The sequence below is a fragment of the Cricetulus griseus genome, unplaced genomic scaffold, assembly GCF_003668045.3.
Source record: "Cricetulus griseus strain 17A/GY unplaced genomic scaffold, alternate assembly CriGri-PICRH-1.0 unplaced_scaffold_304, whole genome shotgun sequence".
In the NCBI taxonomy this organism is placed as follows: Eukaryota; Metazoa; Chordata; class Mammalia; order Rodentia; family Cricetidae; genus Cricetulus; species Cricetulus griseus.
In genome coordinates this window covers 10,828-35,185 of record NW_023277036.1, presented here as the reverse complement: position 1 = coordinate 35,185, position 24,358 = coordinate 10,828, and the positions used below count along the sequence as shown (strand labels likewise).

The 24,358-nt window shown below is 43.1% G+C and overlaps 1 pseudogene; it reads left to right on the top strand.

Moving 5' to 3' along the window:
* The first annotated feature begins 5,755 nt into the window (after positions 1-5,755).
* On the top strand, positions 5,756-7,240 carry LOC113839089 (annotated as a pseudogene).
* Positions 7,241-24,358: the final 17,118 nt, after the last annotated feature.

Here is a 24,358-nt window from a genome sequence, read left to right as displayed (position 1 = left end):
AAAACAGGGGCTGGAGACATGGCTCAATGGTTAAGAGCACTGACTGTTCTTCCAGAGGACCCAGGTTCAATTCCCAGCACCCACATGGCAGCTTACAACTGTCTATAACTCCAGTCAAGGAGATCTAACACCTTCAGACCAATGCACAAAAAATAAATGTAAATAAGCTAGTTTAAAAAAAAATCCAGGGGGTATATCTCTTCTCAGAGAAAGACCCCAAAGCCTTGGAATGAAATCCTTTTGCTTTTGCATCAAACTTGCATCCTGTGAGTGACACTGTGAGGTGCATCTCTCAAAGATGGACCCCACTTTTGGGCCCAACATATCCTGCCTTGATAAGAGGGTTTCTGGCTAGTCTCATTGAATTTTGTAATGCATGGTTTGATTGGTTTGGGGGGGTTGTTTTTTTTTTTGAGGCAGGGTTTCTCTGTGGCTTTGGAGACTGTCCTGGAACTAGCTCTTGTAGACCAGGCTGGTCTTGAACTCACAGAGATCCACCTGCCTCTGCCTCCTGAGTGCTGGGATTAAAGGCGAGCACCACCACCAACCACATGGTTTGGTTGTTATCATGGCAAGCCAGGTATTTTCTGCAGGTAGGTAGATGAGGAATTACTCAGGCATTGAGGTGAGGCTGGGAGAAGGTAAAGGAGGAGAAAAGGGAGGTGCCCTGCAGTGAGGATGCACATGAGAGAAAAAATTAAAAAGAAAAGATGCCTCATGGTATTTTCCTTTCTCTTTGCTCTCACTTACTTTCATTTTTCTTTTTGTATTTTGGAAAGGGTTTCTCTATTGATGAACACTCTAGGTAGACTAGGTTGGCTTTGAACTGACTGAGATCTCCCTGCCTCTGCCTCCTGAGTGCTGGGATTAAAGGTGTATGCTATTGCAGCACAGCTCAGGGTTTTCTTTCTCCAACTAAACTGGGTCAAATTTTGACATACACAAAATAATTACACAGTGTTTTTCTAATGCAGCCCTGGCTTTGCCCCAAGTTCTGGCAATGTGTTTCCTGCTTCCTGAGCTCTGAGATTGCAGAATTGCTAAATTCCTGTGTAATGGAGAAGTGTTCATAACTAGCTTTTCACCACTCATCATTTTTCATTAAATAAAATGGTCTTTAGTAAAATTTAAACTGTATCTTACTGCTTTGAATTGCAAAACATCAACACTTTAAAATGTTGGGGGTAGGCTGGGTGGTGGAGGGACACACCTTTAACCCCAGAACTTGGATCCAAGAGGGATATGGATCTAAATGAGTTCAAGGTCTAACAGGTCTACAGAGTGAGTACAGGACAAGCTCCCAAGCTAAACAGAAAAACATTGTCATGAAAAACAAACAAACAAACACTGGTCGTAGATTTTGCAGTCTCTAAGATTGCATTCTTTGGGGCAGGGGAGATGGTTATGTGAGTCAGTGAAATTCTTGCATTACCATGGATGGTTAGTTCAATTCCTAATTTTTTTTTTTTTGGTTTTTCCAGACAGGGTTTCTCTGTGTAGCTTTGGAGCCTATCCTGGCACTCACTCTGGAGACCAAGCCGGCCTGGAACTCACAGAGATCCTCCTTCCTCTGCCTCCTGAGTGCTGGGATTAAAGGCGTGTTCCACCAACGCCCGGCTCAGTTCCTAAATTTTCTTTTTGGTTTCTTCACTCAGGCTTTCTCTGTGTAACATCCATGACTATTCTGGGACTCTCTTTGAACACCAGGATTGCCTCAATCTCTCAGAGATCCACCTGCCTTGGCCTCCAAAGTCTGGGATTAAAGTGTGTGCCACCAAACCCATTTTGAAAACCTTCATAACTTTTCCAATATATATTAATTCATAGCAAAGCTCCTAAAATGCATCCTGGGGAAGAGTCACTTCTTAGCACGTGGAGGTGACATTGCTTCAAGTTTGCGTTCAATGCGATTCCATAGAAAGAAGAAAACTCAGTGCAAAAAAAATTGAAAACTAACAACAAAAAAAAAACAGACTCATGTTTTAATGTTATCTTGTCAGATGCTCATCAAAACATCTGCAAACCATGGCACTGTGTGAGCTATAAATTGATAATTTGCCTTAGCAAACAACAAAATTCAAATGGCTGAGGTATTGTTAAGTGGGTAGTTTGGGACCTCCTCAGCATCTAATCGCTTGTGTGGTGTGCCATTCGGCTCCTTGTGAATTCCAACTGATATAGGTCATCATCACATACAAAGAAAGTTCAAGGCCAGTTAAGGATTTAGTGTGAGGGTCTCTTGGAATGATGGGAAAAAGGTGGAGGACTGGGAGGGGCCTGGATAGAAAATATATTTAAGGCCAGGCACTTGGACTGGAGCTACAAACAGCAGCAGCGATCTGGGGAAGACGATAGGGCCTGCTGATAGCCAGGGTAAGTTGCCCGTAAGGCTTCTGGGTAGATTGCAGTGGTGGCATGGCTCTACCACTTTGAACTCCCAAATCAGTGTAAAAGTTGATCCATTCCTCCCATATATCTTCACCACTAGGAGCTGTTGTTGTTCAATTATGCTAATCCTTCCTAGGGTGGGGCAGTAGAGTGTGTGGGACCCTACAGTGGGAGGATCTGTAGGAGGAGATGGAATAAAGGGTGGAGCATGTAGGAGGGACCTGGAATGAAGAGAATTTAAGGCCCGGTCCTGGGAACAGATTTTCCAGTACCCGCAGTGTTCTGGACAAGACGGGAGAGCCTGCTGATATCCAGGGTATGTTGGCGACTCCGGCTTCTGGTTAGATTGTGTGGGTGAGATGGCTGTACCATTTTTTCTTTCAACAACTTTTCCTCCCAACACCTTCAGCTGCATGATCTGTTGTTGGTTTTATTTATGTTGGCATTTCTGAGTAAGAAAAATATCTCTAAGTAATTTTAATTCTCATTGATCTGATGGCTAAAGTTGTTGCATTTTGCTTGTTTGGTTTTTTGAGGCCAGGACACTCTATATAGTCCTGGGTGTACTGGTACTCTCTATGTAATTTAGGTTGTGTGTTAGGATAAATCTTTCCGCCAAAAGCTACCTGGGTCCCATCGCCATGTGTGAGGTTTAGGCCAGCCACCCGCCTAAACACAGAAACTTGTATTAGGTTCAATGCTGCTTGGCCAATGACTAGGATTCTCATCTGTTAGCTCAGTCTCAATTATCATACATCTATATATTTTATAAAACTTATCTTATAGGACGCCTTATTGGCGTCCCTCCTTGGGGGTAGATCACATTCTGCAGCTGGAGCAGGTGAATAAGAAACTTCCTGTTTTCTTGCTAAATATGAGTCTCCTTGCTATGTCACTTCCTGCCTGGATCACTTCTCTACTACATTTCCCAGAATCCTCTTTGACTCCTAGTCCTGTCTAACTTCCTGTCCCATTGGCCAAATAGTATTTTATTTAACCATCACTAAGATAAACATACACAGTACATTTCCCATCTGTTGTGCATGACCCTCTAGATCTCTGCTGCCTCTGCCTCCTGATTTCTGGGGTTGAAGGCATGTAGCAACACACCCAGCCAGTTAAAACTTATTTCCTTTTATTGTTGTTTTATCAGACAGGGTTTCTCAGTGTAGTCTTGGCTAGTCTGTAACACTCATTATTTCATAAGTGGCCTTCCAGCTCAGTGATCCTCCTGCCTCTGCCTCTCTGGTGCTGGGCTTAAAGGTGTCTGTGTGGGTCACCAAACTGTCAGCCGTACTTGCATTTACACTTCTTTAAAAAAAATTCTTTATATACTAAACTACCACCCAACTGAAAAATCTTGTTGTGTGAGAAATATTTGTTTTTATATCTTTTGAATTCTTTTATATTGTATTTTTATTCTATATTTGTTATTTATTCTGTATTTTATTTAATTTAAAATCTTACTTTACCTACAGAGCCCAGTTACCTTTCCTCTGTGTTCCCCATTCTCCTGAATATCACCCAATCCTACACCTCATCCAATCCTCATGGAGGGTGAGGCCTCACTTGTAGTATCATAAAAGGCAGTCACATTATTTTAGACAGGACCAAGGCCCTCCCTAATGCATGTAGGCTGAGAGAGTATCCCTCCACAGGGAATAGGCTCAAAAATCCCATTCATGCAATAGGGATTAATACTGGCTAAAATGCCAGTGGTGCCATGGAATGCCCAAGCTCCCCAACTGACACTCATGTTAAGGGGGCCTTGTTGTGTCTTATGCAAGTTTGTCAACTGTGAGTCTGGTGTTTGTGAGGTCCACTTCATCAGGATGGCTGATTGTGTGGGTTTCCCGAGCAAGATCTTTACCCCTTTGATCATCAGACCTCTCTCTCTACAAATGGAATCCAGGAGTGAGGCTCAGTGCATAGATGTAGATATCTGATTCTGCTTCCATCAGCTACTGGATGAAGTCTCTATGGTGGCATTGAGGTAGTCATCAATCTCAGTATAGGGGAAGGGCATTTAGGATAGCCTCTCCACAGTTGCTTAGATTCTTAGTTGAGGTCATCCTTGTGATTCCTGCAAATTTCCCTAGTTCCAGGTTACTTGTTAAGCCCATACTGACTCCCTCTCTTAAGGTATCTCTTTCCTTGCTCTCCTTCTCTGTTGTAATTCTAACTTGACCTTCCTGATCCCTCTGTTCTCCTTCTCCTCCTCCTCCTCCCTCCTTCTCCCCCTATGTTCCCAATTTACTTAGGATATCTTGTTCTTTTCTAGTTGTCAGGCAATCCATGTATGTCTCTCTTAGGGTCTTCCTTGTTTTCTGGCTACTCTGGGGTTATGGGCTGAGGGCTGGTTACCATTTGGCTTATATATAACATCCACTTATGAGTGAGTACATAGCAGTTTGTCTTTCTGTGTCTGGGTTGCCTGGCTCAGTATGGTTTCTTCCAGTTCCATCCATGTGCCTGTGAATTTCACAGTGTCGTTGTTTTCTAAAATGAAGTAGTGCTCCCTTGTGTAAACGCCCCACATTTTCCTTATCAGTTCTTCAGCTGGGGGCATCTAGGTTGCTTCCAGGCTATGGCTATTGCAAACAATGCTGCTATGAACATAGGTGAACAGATGTCCTTGTGGTGCATCCTTTGAGTTTGTGCTTAAGAGTGTAATTGTTGCCTCTTGAGATACATTGATTCCCATTTTCCTGAGAAACTGCCACACTGATTAACAATGTGGCTTAAAAAGATTTCAATAGAGAAACAATTGGGCACAACTTCAAAACAGAATTACTCTCCTGTCCCAGGATCATAACAAGAACAGACATAGGACTAGAGTCTTCCAAGTAGTCAAAGAAGGGGGATAAAACGGCCAGAAAGAATGCAACATAATTATCCTTTTAAGACACAATGTCAACAAGAGGTACTCATTGACTTCTAAAAGGGATGAAAAATGTACACTCAAGGGATCTGGGTCTCTTATGTCAGCATGTGTGAGATGGGGGATCAGAAATTCATGGTTATCCTTAGTCATTCATTGAGTTTGAGACCAGCTGGTGATACAGAAACCTGGTGTCATTCTCTGCTCTTCCTCCAGACAGAACCCTTAGAATCGAGGGCTCTGAAGATTAGGAGATGGCAGAGTCAAAGCCTTTTTCACTAAGCCTGAGAAACTGAGTTTAATTAATTTCCGTGGTCCACACATTTGTTTTCTTACTTCCACAAATGTCCTTTGGCAGGTTACTGTCCAAATGCATGCACAGTGTAGACATGTTAATAACAGGCTTTCAACATATTTTCCATTTTTACAGACAAGTACTCCTCTTTCCCTTTCCTTTCCATGGAAAGCCATTCCTGCCTCTTGAGAATGGATGACCTGGACTACGATTCCACCTGGGAGGACGAGAGCAAGGAAGGCTTTGAAGACGGCCAGGCAGATGATAAAGGCCATGAGGACAAGGACAGCAAGCACAGCAACGAAAAGGAGCCACGGCCAGGTGTGATCCAGTCCAGGAAGACCCGGTACCGAAACTGGCGAGCTATGCAGGACATGCGAAGGTATCGGCACCACTACCCGGATTTGGCAGATCAAGACTGCAATGGCGACATGTCTAACCTGCGCTTCTACAAAAATGAGATCTGCTTCCAGCCAAACGGTCTTTACATTGAGGAAATTCTTCACAACTGGAAAGACAACTATGTCATCCTTGAAGAGAATCACTCCTATATCCAGTGGCTGTTTCCTCTGAGGGAACCAGGAGTGAACCAGCATGCCAAGCCCCTCACACTCAAGGAGGTTGAGGCATTTAAAAGCTCCCAGGAGGTCAAAGAGCGTCTGGTCCGGGCCTATGAACTCATGCTGGGCTTCTATGGGATCCAACTTGAGGACCGGGACACCGGTGCCGTCTGCCGTGCACAGAACTTCCAGCCACGCTTCCAGAACCTCAACAGTCACAGGCACAACAACCTGCGCATTACACGCATCCTCAAGTCGCTGGGAGAGCTGGGCTTAGAGCACTACCAGGCACCGCTGGTCCGCTTCTTCCTGGAGGAGACACTGGTACAGCACCAACTGCCCAGCGTGCGTCAGAGTGTCCTGGACTACTTCATGTTCGCCGTGTGTTGCAGACACCAGCGCCGGGAGCTTGTGTACTTTGCATGGGAGCACTTCAGACCTCGCTGCCAGTTTGTCTGGGGGCCCCATGACAAGCTGCAGAGGTTCAGACCTCATGGTATACCACGGCCACTGATGGTACTAGGACAGGCAGATAAGGATGAGGGCTCCGGGATGCCCTTCCAAGAGGCTGGCACCCAGGGTCAGACCTATGGATCTGGAAGGGACCTGAGTGGGAGCAGTGGGAAAGCTGAGGATCCCTCATTGCTGAGCACAAAGCCCCAGGAATCGGGAGCCCTGGATGAGGCCCAGGGGGATGAGACTGAGTCACTGAGCTCCAAAGAGAGCAAGAAGAGGAAGCGGAGGAGAAGAGGCAGGAGCAGGTACCAGGGGCGTCAGATGTAGAAAAACTGCCCTCAACCTTGAGGGGTGTGCCCTCAGCTCTGTCAGCCTAAAACCCAGGGAGGCTAACCAGGCCTGCCCTGTTACCCATGGGGCCAGAGTGGCTGATGGGGTAAGAAGACAGAGGAAGATGGAGAAGAGGGCTGAGGGAGATTGAGTAGCCAGTAACTATCACACTGACCTGCAGGCCTATGCCCCACTTCCTACGACTTCAGAGAGCCCTTTGTTGCCAAGACTAGCATGGAATTTTCTGTGAACAGCTTGCTTTTGTCACCTGAGTGTGGTGATTCTAGCTGGTAACAGAGTTTGAACACCAATTAGAAAGAAATTCCACATAAGGATTAAAGGTGTGCGCTATTGCTCCCTGGCTCAGGGATTTCTTTTTCCAACTAAATTGGGTCAATTTTTGAAATATACAAAATAGGTATATAGTGTTTTTCTAACTTATCCCTGTCTGTGACCCAAGTTCTGGCAATATGTTTCCTGCTTCCTGGGCTCTGAGATTTCAGATTTGTTAAATGCCTGTGTTACTGTGAATTTTCATACTTAACTTTTTGCCACTCACCATTTTTCATTAAATAAAATGGTCTTTCAGAAAATTTAAAGTGTATCTTACTTTGCATTGCAAATCATCAACACTTTAAGATACTAGGAGTACTCTGGGTGGTGGTGGCAAAGAATCAGGATAAAATTTCACCTTGTACACACTTTTCAAACCAGAAGGGGAATACATATCCAATTTGGACAAATGAAGCAGCTGAAGACCTTGGTTTAGGCAACTCAATGTTTATAGGTTTCAATACTCAGTGTGTGTGTGAGGCAGGTGTACCTTTGGAGCTTGTCCTGGAACTTGCTCTATACACCAGACTGGCCTTGAACTCAGATCCATCTGCCTCTGCCTCCTGAGCACTGGGATCAAAGGCATGCATCACTACCACCTGACGACATTGCAATTCTTAGCATCTATGCACCAAATACAGATTTGTAAAAGAAATGCTACTACAGCATTTAGTGGGAGACTTCAATGCTCCAGTGTCACCAATAGACAGGTCATCCAGGCCAAAAAGTAAAAAAGAAAATGCTAAAGCTAGCAGATGATTTCAACTCAAAAGTCCTAACAGATATTTGTAGAACATTGCACCCAAGCAAAACAGAATACTTTTTTGCATCTCATGGAACTTTCTCCAAAACTGACCACATACGTTGGCACATCGCCAGGTCAACAGATACAAGAAAATTAAACTCCGTGCATTTTAGCAGACCAAAATAGAATAAAGACAGACATCATCAACAACAAGAAAACAGAAAGATCACCAACTCCTGGAAATTGAAGGACTCTCTACTGGATGAAAAAATGATTAAAGAAAAAATTAAAGACTTCTTGGAAAAGAATTAAAACGAACACAGAAAATCCCCAACTTTTAAAAACAGATTTATTTATTATGTATAAGTGTTTTGTCTGCACGTCTGCTTTCAGGCCAGAAGAGGGCAGTGGATCTCATTGCAGATGGTGTGAGGCCTCCTGTGGTTTCTGATCAAAGACAAACTTATGGGACACAGTGACAGAGATTCAAAGAGTCAAGTACATAGCACTAAGTACCTACACACACTCACACACACACACACTCACACTCACACGCGCACACAAACACACACTTAATTTTTCCTGTGAAAACAACAGACAAACCAACATTCCAAATTATTGAAAAGGCAGAGAGACCATCCAAATCAACAAAATCAGAAATGAAAAAGGGGACATAACAGACCCTGAGGACATCTAGAGAATTGTAAGAAGATATACATTAATAATGTACACTCTACCATATTGGAAATTCAAACATAAATGCGTAATTTTCTTAATAGATAATAGGTATTAAAGTTAAATCATAATCATATAAGCAATTTAAGCAGACCTATAATCCCTAAGGAAATAGAAACAGCCATGAAAGTCTCCAAACCAAAAGAAGGTTAGGGCCAGATAGTTTAGCTCCAAATTCCTTTTCTTATTAATAAAATTTATTCTGTGTGTTTTCACATCGTGTATCTTGATCCCATTCATTCCTTGTCCCTTCACAGCTACCCTCTGCACCTTCACTCCCCTCCCTGAATAAAACAAAATTCAAATGAAAAAATGAAGAAAATAATTTTGTTTTAATGGAAGGAATTAAAAATCTCATCATGGAGGCTTCAGCGTTACCCAACAAGTCATGCCGTATACTCCTTGGCTGGTATATGTCTACTTGCAAGTGTTCATTACAAAGGATCATTGGTCTGATTTGATGCTGGGGCCTCCACTAGGACTCTTCCAGGACACCCACTGCCACTCTGTTTGGGTCTGAGGACCAGGTCCCTTCGTATGCTCCTGCAGACCACTGATGGTGTAGGTGTTGGTGCAGGCCAAGTCACAAGCCTGCTACTGGGACTGGGCAGGTGTAGGGTTGGTCCACTGGAGCTGTTCTATGCTCTCAATTTTGGGGATGGCTCACCAATACTTCTACTAGCAGAGTTGGATCTATTGTGCTGCCTTGTGTTGTGCAGAGCCTACTATCCCATATCTTGTGGCTGGCCCTCTCTCAATCTATAATTAAGAATATGCTCCTCACTTTGTGTCAACTTGATATAAAAATATCTAGCACAGAGGGTATAAAAGGCAAGGCCAGGTGGATCTCTGTGTATTTGTGACCATCTGAGTCTATGAAGCAAATACCACGGCAGCCGGAAGAATTATAATGAGAAACCCATCTTGAACACACTCCCAAAGAAAGAGGAATTGGAAGATTCTAGATGGAAAGACATTTGAAGCCACATCCTTGAAAAAAAGCTTCAGTCACAAGCAGTGTACTGGAAAAGTTGGGAGAGCCTGCTGATATCCAGAGTGATTTGGCCACTAAAGCTCCTAGGTAGATGGTGAGGGTGAGGAGGCGTTATTTGGTCTTGCCTGACCCATGGTGCCCTTCTTCCCTTGTTAGAGACATAGAGCACCAGGGGAAGGAGAGAGGACCTGGAACTTGTAACTTCTGAGTATGGTTTCTTCACACTGCTAGGCTCCAGGTTTTAAAATTCCTCAAGAGCCACTCAGGAACCCAGATCCCATAGTACTCCACAGGTCCCAGTGCAACCAAGCCTCCAAGTGCAACCAGGCCCTACAAGGAACCTATGTCCTCTTGCACACCCACGAAACCAGTGGAGCCAAGTCTTGGAATGCATCCAGCTCCCCCACAGTAACCGGCTCTCCAAGCACCAGGAAACAGTAAAATGGAAGCAGGTCTTCAGGTGTCCTCAGGTTCTCACGGAAGCCTTGTTGCCCATGGTTCTCCATGTGCTCTGATTCTCCCAGACTCTCCAGGGCTGCAAAGCAAAAGAGAGAATCCCCTATCAATCAGCAGCTTGTGAATCATCTGCACACCCAGCTCCAGTCCAAGATACAGACTCAACCCAGACTCGTACATTCAGCACAGCTTCAACACCAGCTGAGAGGCTGCCAACAAACCTATTAGAAAAGGAAAGGAGACTCAATCAGCTAACACCATTCCAGCAACAGATGATGGACAAGACTCCATTGCCATCTGAGTCCAGCTTTTTAAACTAACATAAATGTGAATTGGATACCTGTCTGAATCAAGTATCCTAACCAGAGATCTTTTTATTTTTTTCCTAAAACATTATTTTTCATTATATCTACCAACCCCAGTTCTCCCTCCTCCCCTTCTTCTGTTCCCACCCTCCCGACTTCTCAAACCCACCCACTGCTCCAAGTGGATAAGGCCTTCATTGGGGATTTGACAATGCTGGAATGCCAAGTTGAGGAAGAACCAAACCCTCCCTCTTTGTATCAAAGCTAAACAAGGTAATCCACCACCAGGTTTGGGTTTCAAAAAGCCAGTTCCTGTACCTGGGGTTGGTACTAGGGCTACTTCCAGGGCCCCACACAGCAGACCAACCCACCTATCACCCAAATTCTGAGGGCCAAGTTTGGTACCATGCAGCCAACCATACGAATATTTGGCACTTCTCACTGCTACATTTGTTCTATGAACTCTTGGTCCTGACATTCCTGCTTTCAACTAACACAGTATAAGGTTCACAGGCAGTTACCACCACACACAGTTTTGTTTCCTTTGCTGAGACAAAGTTTTACTCTATGTTACTCAGCCTGGCCTTGAATGTGCTTTCCTTCCCACAAGTCTGTTCTTGCAATGTATGTCTAAGAATTTAGATATGAGAATATTAACTTTTCAGGGACTGTATTTGTTGTTTTTAATTTCTTTCAGAGGCAACTGTTTAGTATGTGTGCACAATATGTAAAGTTTTGCAGATATTGGGAGAGAGCATTTCGTTCTGTAGTTAAAGCAGGCCTATACATTCTACCTAGCTTCCATCTGTGCAGAGTCATGAGATTCTCAGTGTGAACAAACACACTTCCCCTATGAGCTTCTCTCCATGGATTACTGAATTGTATCATTCATACCTTATCTTATTTTCATCATTTTGTTATTTTATAGGCACTCTTATTTGCCTATCAATTCTCCCATTCAATTACCCTCCCATACTCCCCTGTTCCCTCCCAAAAGCCCAACCCAACCCCCACCCCCTCTTCAGGGACACTGAGGACCTCCAAGGGAGACTGTCAAAGTCTGTCATACCATTTTCATACCTTATCTTTAAATCAATAAATTGATTTTAATCAAATTCCACATCTCTCTCCTACTATTTAAGAATGTGCCACCTCTTTGAGAAAATTAAAATCATGGTCACTTGAGATTACCCAGAATCAACCTTTACACTACACACAAATATAAAAAAACTTGGGATAACTCAAACAAGTAAAGACCTGTATGGCAAGAAGTTAAAGGCACTAAAGAGAGAAATTGAAGAGGATATTAAAATGGAAATGTTCCCCTTGCCTTTTGATAGGTGGGATCAACACAATACAAATAGCAATCTTGCCAAAAGCAATCTACAGATTCAATGCAATCTCCATCAAAATCACAACACAATTCTTCACAGGCCTTGAAAGAACAACAATAATCAACTTGATAGGCAAAATGAAAAAACCCAGAATTTGCTCAAACAATCCTGTACAATAAAGGAACTTCTGGAGGAAACACCACCCCTGACTTCATATTCCACGATAGACCTATAATAATAAAAACAGCTTGCTATTGACCCAAAAACAGATAGTAAGATCAAGGGAATGGTATCACATACCCTGAGAATAAGCTACACACCTAAAATACATGAATTTTAACAAGGAATCCAAAATAGTAGAATGGAAAAAGAAAAGCATTTTTAACAAACGGTGCTGGCATAAGTGGATGTCAATATGTAGAAGACTGCAAATAGACCCATGCTTATCACCATGCACAAAGCTCAAGTCCAAGTGGAACAAGGACCTCAACATTAATCCAGGTACTTTCAACCTGATAGAAAGCTGGGTGGTGATAGCACGAGCCCTTGATCCCAGCCAGATCTTAGATCCAGGCCAGCCTGGTCTACAGAACAACTTCCAGGACAGGCTCCATAGCCATACAGAGATACCCAGTCTTGAAACTCTGAAACAAAAACTGAAAAAGAAATAGTGGGAAGTAGCCAGCAATGCATTGACACAGGAGACCACTTGCAAAATATAACATGAGTAAGATCTCTTAGCACAGAGACTAAGAGCAACAACAAATAGGACATCCTGAAAACTAAAAGGCTTCTGTAAGGCCAAGGACACGGTCAATAAGACAAAAACCAGTCTACAAAACCCGGATAAGAGCCGGGCATTGGTGGCGCATCCCTTTAATCCCAGCACTTGCAAGGCAGAGGCAGGAGGATCTCTGAGTTCAAGGACAGCCTGGTCTCCAGAGCCAGTGCCAGGATAGGCTCCAAAGCTACACAGAGAAACCCTGTTTCAAAAAACAAACAAACAAAAAAACAGAAAAGCTGTTCACTAACCCCACATCTGACAGAGTGATCTCCAAAATATATGAAAAACTGAAGAATCTAGACACTAAAATACAAAAAATTACAAGTGAAAAATGAGTACAGAGCTAAAGAGACAATTCTCACTAGAAGAATCCCAAATGGCTGAAAGACATTTGAGGAATTTCTCAACATCTATGTCATCACTGAAATGCAAAACAAAATAATTCAAAAGTACCATCCTGCAACTTCCAGAATTGCTAAGATCCAAAATACCCAGGACAGCTTATCTTTGAAAGGATGTGAGGTCAAAGGAACACTCCTCCACTGCTGGTTGGAGTGCAAACTTGAACAACTACTTTGGAAGTCAGGATTGTATTTTCTCAGAAAATAGGGAATCTAACTCAGTAACCAGCAGTATCCAAAGGATTCTTAATCATACTACAAGGACAGTTGCTCAACAATGATCATAGCAGCATCATTCATAAAAGGCAAACATGGAAACAACCTAGATGTCCCTCACAACTGAAGAGTGGATGAAGAAAATGTTTACATTTACATAAGGGAGTATTATGTATCAGGACAATCAGTATTATGTCATCAGGACAATTACAGCCAGGTGGTATGAACTAGAAAAAAAAAAAGAAACATCCTGAGTGAGGTAACTCAAACTCAGAATGGTAAACATTATTAGTATGTTTACACTAATAAGTGAAAATTAGATATAAAGCAAAGAATAACTGGACTATAGTCCATAGCTCCAGAGAAGACAGGTAACAAAGGACCATAAGAGGGACACCTGGACTACCATGGGGTTGGAAATTAGATGAGATCTTCTGGGCAAATTGAGGTGGAGGGGGCAGAAAAAGGGTGGGAGGGGAAATGAAAACATGAAGGAATGGGGGGAAGGGTGGAGTAGAAGAGCAATGAAAAATCTATCTTAATAGAAAGAGCCACTACGGGGTTAGGGAGAAACCTGGTGTTAGAGTAATTCCCAATCATCCGCAAGGATGATCCTAGATAAGAAACATAGCAGTATTTGGAGGATGCCCCAAATGACCTGCCCCTGTTATTCAGATTGATGAATATGCCAACTGTCAACATAGATCTTTCATGGAGTAATTGGCTGAACCAGATGCAGAGATCCACAACCAAATGTCAGGCCCAGCTCCAGTATTCCAGCTGGAGGGAGAACAGGAAATATATGAACAAGGGAGGTCAAGATCAAGATGGAAAAATCTACAGACAGCTGAACCAAGCTTGTGGAAATTCATTAACTCTCGACCCACAGCTGAGGAGCCTCCATGGGACCAAACTAGGCCCCTCCATATGTGTGAAACAGTTGTGAAGCTTGGGCTATCTAAGAGGCTCCTGGCAGTAGGACCAGGATCTAAACCTAGTACATGAGCTAGTTGGTTGGAGTCTGTTCCCTGTGGTGGAATGACACGCTCAGCCTTAATTCATGAGACAGGGGCTGAGTCCTGCAACATCTTAATGTTCCAGATTTTATTGATGCCTCATGGGAGCTCTTAGCTGTTAGTGGGTGTAGACTGGGAGGCTGGTGAGCCTGGAGGGAATTGAGGAGTCTGTGGAGGAGGGGTTGGATATAGAACTATGGTTTGATTGTAAAATGAATTTTTGTTTAGTTTTCTTTTGAGACATGGTTCTTCTGTATTGCTTTGGAAGTTGTCCTGGAATTAACTTTGTAGACCAGGCTGGCTTCATACTCAGAGATCCACCTGCCTGTGCCTCCCCAGGGATGGGAGTAAAACAATGTTATAAAAGAAACCAAAAAGAAAACCAAACAAACACTGTCTTTAAGAACAAAAGAAAAAAAGAAATCAAGGAAAAGATAAACCAAAATTGAGAAGAACTAAATAAACCCCTAAAGAAAGCCAAAACCAATTACAAAATACAGTCAATTAGGTGAAGGAAACAAGTCCAACTTTAAAATTGAAATAAAGAAAACACAAACTGAGGGAATCTGGAAGTGAAAAATCCAGGTATATGAACAAGAACGATATATGCAAGAATAACCAACAAAGAGAATGCAAGAGAAGGAAGAGAAAGTCTCAGGTGTTGAAGATAGATTTCTCTGTCAAAGAAAACATTAAAATGACCAAAGTGTTAACACAAAACATCCAGGAAATCTGGGATACCATGGAAAGTCCAAACCTGAAAAGAGTAGGGATAGAAGAAAGAGTGTTATCTCAAAGGCACAGAAAACATTAAAAATTCATAAAAGAAAAATTCTGAATTTAAAGAAGGACACACTTATAAAGGTACAAGAAACTTACAGAACACCTTATAGACTCGACATCAAAAAGTCACCTCACCACATATCAAAACACTAAACACATAGAAGAATATTTTTTAACTTTTTTCTTTGAATTACAAACAAGATTGAATTACATGACAATCCTAGTTCCCTTCTCCCTCCCTTCCTCCCTTACCACCCCCCAACTAAAACCCTACCTATCACATACCCTTTCTTCTAATGTACACCTGACTCAACCTTATGCTCCCTCATGACCTCTGCATTTCTCAAAAGAAAGAATATTGAGGGCTGCACTGCCAGCCATGCTGTGGAGGCACACGCCTTTAAACCCGGCACTCAGGAGGCAGAGGCTTGTGGATCTCAGAGTTCAAGGCCAACCTGGTTTACAGAGGGATTTCCAGGACAGCAAGGACTGTTAGACAGAGAGATCATCTCTCGAAAAGTGAAAACAAAAGAGCTGCACTGCAGAGGAAAAGGCCAAATAACATACAAAGGCAGACATATCAGAGGACACCTGCCTTCTAATGGAGCCTAAGAGCCAAAAGGTCCTGGACAGACAATTTGTAGACAATAAGACAATGGATGCCAATCTAGACTGTATAAACACCAAATCTTTCAATCAACATAGACGGAGAAAACAAGGCATTCCAGCAAAACCAGGTTTAAACCAATACCTATCCACAAACCCAGGACTACAGAAAGTATTAGAAGGAAAACGCCAAACCAAGGAATTAGTAGCCCCCATGAAACCTAGGAAATATATAATCTCAATAGAAGGTCACACACACACACACACACACACACACACACACACACACACACACACGTCGCGTCTATCTCGACCAGCAAGAAGGACATGACCACAACTCTTCTTCAAGCACTTTATTCAGGAACCTTGTACATCAACCTTCACTCAGCTTCTGCCTTAGCTTCTCCATCTGCTTCTTCTCTCCCTACTAGCGCCCCCCCCCCCCCCCGCAAGCCCTTAAAAGCAAGCTCATTACCCAATTAACTCACGCCACCTGGCAATCCGGGATAGGTCACAGCTGGAGGTGGCACACAAGAGCCACTAAGCGCTTCCAAATAAGGCTTGTTTACAGCTAAGTTCGGTCTCCCTGGCATCCAGCCAGGCAAAATCTTGGGGCTGTGGCTCCCCCCCACACACACACACAACCACCTCCAAAAGAACCCATTAAAACAGAAAAAATAACAAAAACAGGAATTAACCATCACTGGTCAATAATATCATTTAATATCAGTGGATTCAACTCACCTATAGAAAGACACAGACTAACAGAATGGATACAAACACACATCCACCCTTCTGCTGCTGCATACATGACACATTCAAGACAGATATTGCCTCAGAATTGGGAAAAGATTTTCCAAAACGTAGGCTTAAAAGACATCTATGGCACGTTTCACCCAAACACAAGAGGATGTACCTTCAGCAGAGGCAGTGATAGATAAGTAGCCTCAGGTTGTGTCATACCCAACGCCAGCTGCAGGATGTCTGTGTATTTCAGGCTGCTCCTTTTTGGACTTTCAGAGTGTGCTTTGCACATTTGTTCCTGAACCAGATCTGCATGGATAATGAGAAAAAGAGGTCAGATGAAAACCCTTATGCCCAGCCTAGGCTACAAGGTCTCGATGATGAATAGAAGAGCTGGCTCTACATGACACCTGCTTTCCCCCACCACACACACAGATAGTTCTAGGAATCCTGATGCCAAGGAGGAGAGATGAGGAGAGGATGAGTGTGTACTGACATACCTGGGAACAAGAAAACTTCAGTAGAAATTCAGTAAGATTCACTGGGAGAACTGTTAGCTTTGCCCACGAGATACTATGGAGCTGTTGCCTAGACCCAGGGTGTCCCTGAACTGAATAGAATGTGCGGTCCAGCCCTGGGTTCAAATATATCACTACTGCAAAACTGTCCTTAGCTGCCCAAAGCAGCATAGCAGCACTGGGTGTACGGATTACGGTTAAGTCTGCAGGGTTTAGAGACGGGGAGCTGATGGAATAGTGGCTATTCCCGCTTAGGAAGAGAGGGACAAGAGAAAGACCTAGATCATCTGCTACCCAGGCTCCCAAATCTTTTGTGCATACAAGAAGCATTCCCTGTGCTGGCATTTCAGAGCAATTGGGAAAACATACAGCCACTGAGAGTCTAAGGAACTAGAGAACCTGCAAAACCATGGCTCCCTTGAGGACCTGAGGACTGCAGAAGACCTGCTTCCATTTTACTGGTTCCCAGTGATTGGAGATCTGGCCACTATGGGGGACCTGGATGCATCCCAAGATTTGGCTGCATTGGTGCTGCTGAGTGCACTAGAGGACATAGGCTCATTGTAGGTCCTGGATGCACCTAGAAGCTTGATTGCACTGGAGCCTTTGGGAAGACAATATGGTCTGGGTTACTTGTAGGCTCTTGAGGCCTTTGGAAACATGAACGCTATCTGAGGGAAGGAACCATACTCGGAATTTACCAGTCCCAGGTCCTCCAAAAGGAAGCTGTTGCAGCCAGTTCACTAAAGCAGTAGCTGAATGGGTATTTACACATATATAAAACATAGAAGAGAACTTATTTGTGCATGTCTGTGATTAATAAAATTCAAAAACTAAAATACACCATATACAATAAAAGCTACTCGGGAAATGATTTAGTAGTGAAAAAAGCTGTAAAACCCCAGTTCTGAGTGGCACAAACTAACCAATATGGATGACCACCCTTTAGGACCAGGTAGACTTCAAGGCAATATGATCATCAGGAAAACCACCTGTTCCGAGGACAAACACACGATTACTCCCTATAGATAATACCCTGGGTCTGCCTTTTTTGCAATTGTACCACTTATTTGTATACTAGTGTCTTCCTAAGGACCAAATTGTTCCTAAAAATAATCTAGAGATGTTTACCATTGGCTAAGTCAGAAAACAACACACTTTTGAGATAATACATTATCTAGCCAGGTCATGTTTTGTAGAGGCCATAAACCCAGAAATTGTCTGGGAATGCAGGAGTGCTCTGAGATTGATCTCCATGTAGGGCTGGAGCTGTGCCGGGAAACTTCTCATTAGGTGGAGTTTGAGCTGCAGCTGAATCTACAATGGATGATAGTTACTAGAGTTTTGTCTGGGACTGCATTTATCACTGCAGCTGAGTCTGTTTTGTCTTGAAACCTACTGCTTAGACTAGGTCTGTGTCTTTTCTAGATGGAAATGATCCAGAAGTTCCTGTAGCTGGGGCTTATCCAACCAGTGCCATTCCCAAAATTTTCACAGCAGCCTTATCAAGATGGGAGTAGTGCTGGGAGGTATTAGTGGTGATAGCTTCGGGAAGAAGCTAAAATCTGCTAGAGCTGATCACACAGGAAGACCAGTGGTGCGGGCATTGATAGGAAATTGACTGCTTGTTCTGATGCAATGAGAATTGGTTTGTCCTCAATAGTATGGCATTTCTAGATGTTCTTGGGATGATCTCAAGAATATCTGAACCTCTGGTTCCTTAACTGCACCTGAAGGGACACAGAGGAATTGAAGAAGTAAGAAAATTGGAGTCACACAGCACACAATAGTCTATGAACCATATTTAAAGCTTCCCTGCTGGGGTTTAGCTGGGAAATGGAGCACACAGTAGATGTTTTGAAGACATGAACTCTATATTAGCAGAGACAAGTTAAGATAAGTTACCAAAGGAATTGTTTGAGGGAGAAACAGCTTTATTATGTCCAGTTAACTCTTGCAGTCCTTCTTTGACATTCTGCGGATTCAAACTTTTGTACTTAGCACATTCATTCTTAAACCAGATTTGAAAAGGCAAATAAGATGTCAAAGGGAGACTGCTGTGAAATGGTGAACTCGCTTGATGGAGAATTTATGTCTAGAAACTACCTATTTAAACACAGAATTCTGGGGATCTAAAAGAAGGTAGCAAAGGAGAAAGGTTTCTGATTTGAAACAAAAGGACTAGGGAATCTCATGCTAGAATTTCAAGGGTTTTACAAGGATCTCTGATGTCTGGGTACCTGAGACCCTGCCAGTACACCTACTGAGTGATGATCAGGTCCATCTATGGACACACATATGTATATCTTACACAACTGTCCCAAATGAACCCAAGCATTTGGGAATCAAAGAGGGTGTGGAATTCTGCTTATTGTGCTGGGACCACAGCTCTTCTGACTGCAGTAGAGAGAGACAACAAAAACACAGACCTTAATCACATAATCAGTCACACCAATAATCACTGCCAGTTCCATGAGTTGATCGAAAGTTGGGTACTTGCACTGATCACAATGTTCTAGGAGGAGGAGCTTTTGTTCCTTGGAGTACAGGGAATGTTCCTCCTGTTGCTTATTTGGAGGTTTAGGGTGAAATTTCAGATCACCATATTTATTTGATGGCATCACAGTGCATAGGGAACCCTCAGAGCCAGAACTGGCTGAAGGACATTAGGGCATTTGGTGACTACAGTGCACTATTTGTGTTCCAAGTGTTGAGAGATTTGTATCTATTGGGAGACTTGGTTTCACTGCTTGTTCTGGGGACACTTGTGGTTGTAGGTTCCTTTCAGGATCTGGAAGCCATTGGAGAATAGGTTGCATTGAGTTGCCTGGAGGAAATAGATGACTTTGATACCTTTGTAGACTTAAGTTTCCTGTATGCTCATGAGGCATAAGGAATTCTATTTCCCTCGGTACACATAGAGGCATTTGGTAATCTGGATGAGAGGCTTGGTCTTGCAGAATATGGTGTCTTTTTGACTTGAGTGGACATCTATACACTGGTTGACATGACATCATACTGGGATGTGATGTTACTAGAGAAAGCTCATGTCCTGAAACCTGGAAGTATGAAAGTGGATCACCAAGCTCCACAGACCGCATACCTTACTCAGGAAGCCTTTGGAGCAATTTCTCCAATGTTCTATGGATTAGTAGGCCTTTCACAGTCTTAACCTTTCTCTTTACTTGCTTCTCTGTTTCCCATGCTTGTGTTATCAACATTGAAATTCAAATACAGTTACTGTGTCTAATAAGAGAATTTCAGCACAGGAAGCCTGGCAATGGGGAGGAAGTTTAGGCAATGTTTGCAAGTTCCAGGTACACTTATCTATGTCTCATTTCCTGTTTCCAAACATGTGGTAAAGAGACACTGACACATGCAACATCAAGGTCTTCCCCTCTAAACCCTCATGATTTATACAGAAGTCTTTTTAGCCACCTCACTTGATATCAGCTTGTTCAACTGATGTAACCCAGATCCCATTGGTACTGAAATTCTACTCCTAACACATGACCTTAAATTTACATCCACCTTGAACCACCGTGTCCCCAACTTATTATAATCAGTCATCAACCTCACTGCCCTCCCTGTAGCCTCACTCAGTCTTCACATCCCCCTATGGAACACCTGGCCCAGATCAGGATGTCTTTCTCTATTGAGAAGAAATGTGCAGGGATAATTTGGTTGAAGTCTGGAAAATTATCAGAAACTTGAATCCATCCTCTAAGGTCTCATGCCCATCTGGAACTCCTATACAAAATAAATTTGTCTTGCACTGGTGAGTGAGCATATGAGGAAATGGGCCTCTGATCAGAATAATACCAAGTGACCCTTTTCTTTATTTCCATCCCAGTTCCATTATCCCATAATTCCCTCATTTATTCTCATGGTTTCTTTTTTCAATTGAGACAGAGTCCACAAAGCCTCTACTGTCGTCAATCTTCCTGTATAAACCAGGCTCACTCCCAACTCACAGAGATCCCTGTCCACTGCCTCCTCAGTGCAGGGATGGGAAGTTTAGGACACATATGCAGGATGGTTACCCATTCTTGACTGGGAAGGGCGTCATCAGCCTTAGACTTTCCTGGGTGTCACTCTTTTTTTCATTGTCATCAAGGAAACTTCTGTTTTATTTTTTCTTTACTTCATTTTTTTAAATTAGTAACAAGATTGGTTCACATGTCAATCCAAGTTCACTCTCCTGGACGTGTGGCTCTGTCACACCAATCATATGTGCCAGCTTCTCATATTCATCCTGGCTTGGGCACATGCACTTATCAAAATATTTTTGCAGTAGGAGCTTCTGATGCTTGGAATAGGAAATGTGTAGTTTCTTCAGGCTTTCTGGAGGATTGGGGAAACATTCTGTTCTCCATATGTATGTGTACTCTCCAGAGATTCTGGGGAAACCCTGACACTACAACTCCCAGAGGACCATGAGGAAAACAGGGGACTTGGATTGATTGGATGGGTGCCTTGTGGTGGGAGTCCTGTGTACATTAGAGGACTGGGGTACTGGCAGGAATTTGTTAGCATTGATAGGCCTGGGGACACTTGGGGACCTAGGTACTTCTCATGGCGTGGCTACAATGGAAGAGTTGATTGTATGGAGGTTGGTTCAGCAACTAGGGTACTTTGAGACATTTGCAGATTTTGCTGCTTTGCAGGGATTTGATGCCTTTGGATACTTGATTGCATTGAGTTTCCTGTAGGAAATAGGGAACATTGTAATATTTGATGTTTTGATTCACTTGTAGGGACTGAATGACTCGGTAAGCTTAATTGCAAAGCGGTTCCTGTAGGAAATGGGGGACTCTGAGTTATTTGTTGAAATTTTTTGCCTGTGGTTGTTGGGTCCCAGCCACCACGGGGTCTCTGTGAGTTGCCTGGCAGCCATTAGCCACAGGTGCATCCTGTTCTCTGGTCCTGGCTTACAGTCCTGGCCTCGCCCCACTACACCTGGGAAAACACAAGCTCTCCTTCCACGAGCTGTTACACCTGGGGTTTTCCCACTGTTCGTTAAGTGTATATAAGGCTGCTGTCTCCCGGGAAAAAGGTCAGAGAAATAAATTTGGAGACACACAACAGCAACCAGAAATCTCTGCTTTTAACTAAATCTCCAGGTTTTTGTCTGATACTCACACTTTGTCATGGCATTGGCATCACAAGTGGAGATGCAACTGAGATTCGGTAAGAAAGGGGACCCTGAGCACCCTCAGAAGACTGGTGCCAGCAAGTAAGGTTTATGAGGGTGGATTGTTGCCTCAATTCCTGAGATAGTTGGATAGGAAGTGGAGAAGTGCTGTCTCAATAAGAAAACTGCAGTTAGTGGAATTGTTCTGAAAAGTGAAAATAATAGAAAACATTGAAAATGAAAAGTAAAGTTTTAAAAAGAAAATGAAAAAATGAAAGATACAAAGTCTGGATAAGGTATGCTATTGTGCTGTCTTTAAATTGTTCAACTGATAATAAAAGAGCAAAAGCTGCTAACAGCTGACTATTAATGCTGCTATTTAATTTTTTTTTTGGTTTTTCGAGACAGAGTTTCTCTGCATAACTTTGGAGTCTATCCTGGCACTCGAACAGGAGACCAGGCTGGCCTCAAAACTCACAGAGATCCGCCTGCCTCTGCCTCCCGAGTGCTGGGATTATATGCAAATGTGTGTTCCAACAATCCCACGTGAATGCTGCTGAATTAATCCAAATTATAAATTTTAAAAATCCTTTGGCCTAAGCCAGGCAGTGATGGCACACGCCTTTATTTCCCAGCACTCGGGTGGCAGAGGCAGGCGGATCTCTGTGAGTTCCAGACCAGCCTGGTCTACAAGAGCTAGTTCCAGGAGAGCCTTCAAAGCCACAGAGAAACCCTGTCTCGAAAAACAAAATGCTTTGACTTCTAAATTTAAATACAAGGACCGGTTCCTTGGGAAAAGAATTTCTGCTTTTGTTTCCACAGAAAATGAAGAAGCTGTGGATTCCTTCCAAACTAATAGGGTTTGGTGACTGGAGACCCTTGAAGCAGTGTCCTAGGTGATCCAGCATCTAAAACAGCCAAACAAGGCAGCCTTGCAAACCTTTCCAGCCAGGATTTCTGGTTTTCTTAGCATCCCCGTGGTATTCCAGTGCCCCCTAACAGCAGGAGGGAACTTTAGAGGGAACGATGCCTGCCTTCCCAAATATTGTTTATGAATGTATGTTTTCATTTACATGGGGTTGGTCATACATGGTAATGACAAGGAATGTTTGACAGATGATCAAGAGAAGTGAGTAAACCTTGCCAGTAAAAAATATATATAATTAGAGATCTGAGACAGAATTATCAGTCAGATGAATGTATATTTACTTAGCTATATTTAATAGCCAGGAGAGCTGAAGTAAAGCAGAAGCCAATACAGAAGAGTTTAGAGTTTAAAAGTTTTGAAAGGTTCCTTCCCTCTCACAGAAGCCACCTCTGAAGGTGTATCAGAGCTGCTGCTTGGCTTGGAGAAACAAAGGTGGAAGCGTGCATATGTGCAGGACAGCAGGAAATCTCTGCCTCTGAACTGGTTAGCAATGTAATAGAGACCAGAGAACTCCGCACCTACTGAGGAGCGGCTAGAAGAAAAAAAAGAATATACAAGGCAGAATGATAGAGATGAGTGGAAGAGAGAGTTGTTTTAAATTGGGAAAACAGAGAGGCAAAACCTAGAGGTAAAACTGAAAGATTTAGTGGAATCACTCTCACAGGAGGTAAGAAATTTACAGGTTTCCTCAGATCAGAGAAAAAGCAGAATTGCAGAGCAGTCAGATCACAGGTGAGAAGAATAAAGCCCCAAACCTTCCTGTTTCTTATGAGATGCTCGCCAAGGAAGGGCAATACAAAGACACAGATCAGCAGTTAGATCTTGCAGATTGGCAAAGCTGCCAAGAGAACTTGGAACAAGCTTCCAGATGCTAGGACACAGACCAAAGCCTTTAGAAAGAGGAGACAGGGATCTAGGGAGTTCTTTCAGAATTGTCTCTAGACTAATGAAGGCATCATCCAGGATAACGGCAGATACAGGTGTTGAACATTTGATTCTGAAACAGCTAGCTTCTGAGAATGCTAATACAGTATTCCAGGTGTGCAAAGACCTTACAGAAAGAAAAGTGACATAGATGAGTTTATTAAGATTGGTCCAGATAATGGGGTGACAGGAACTTCAGTTGATAATGTTATTCCTACAGAGAAAGCAAGGCATAGGGGAGAAAAATGCACAAAACCCTCTAAAGTTTGCTTTGGATGTGGTCAGACAGGGCATCAGGTCAGACAATGTCCCAACAGGGAACATTAGGAACGAGGTTTTGCCCAAGATACAGGAGAGGAAAAGTAGCCACAGATGATCAACAGCCAGCCATTGAGAAAAAGGCAAGTTAGGTCTTTGTGTGGCTTGGGTACCAAGGTAACTGTAGCCTTGTAAAAAGAGTTTGGCAATGATCCTCCTGCCTCTATTTCGTGG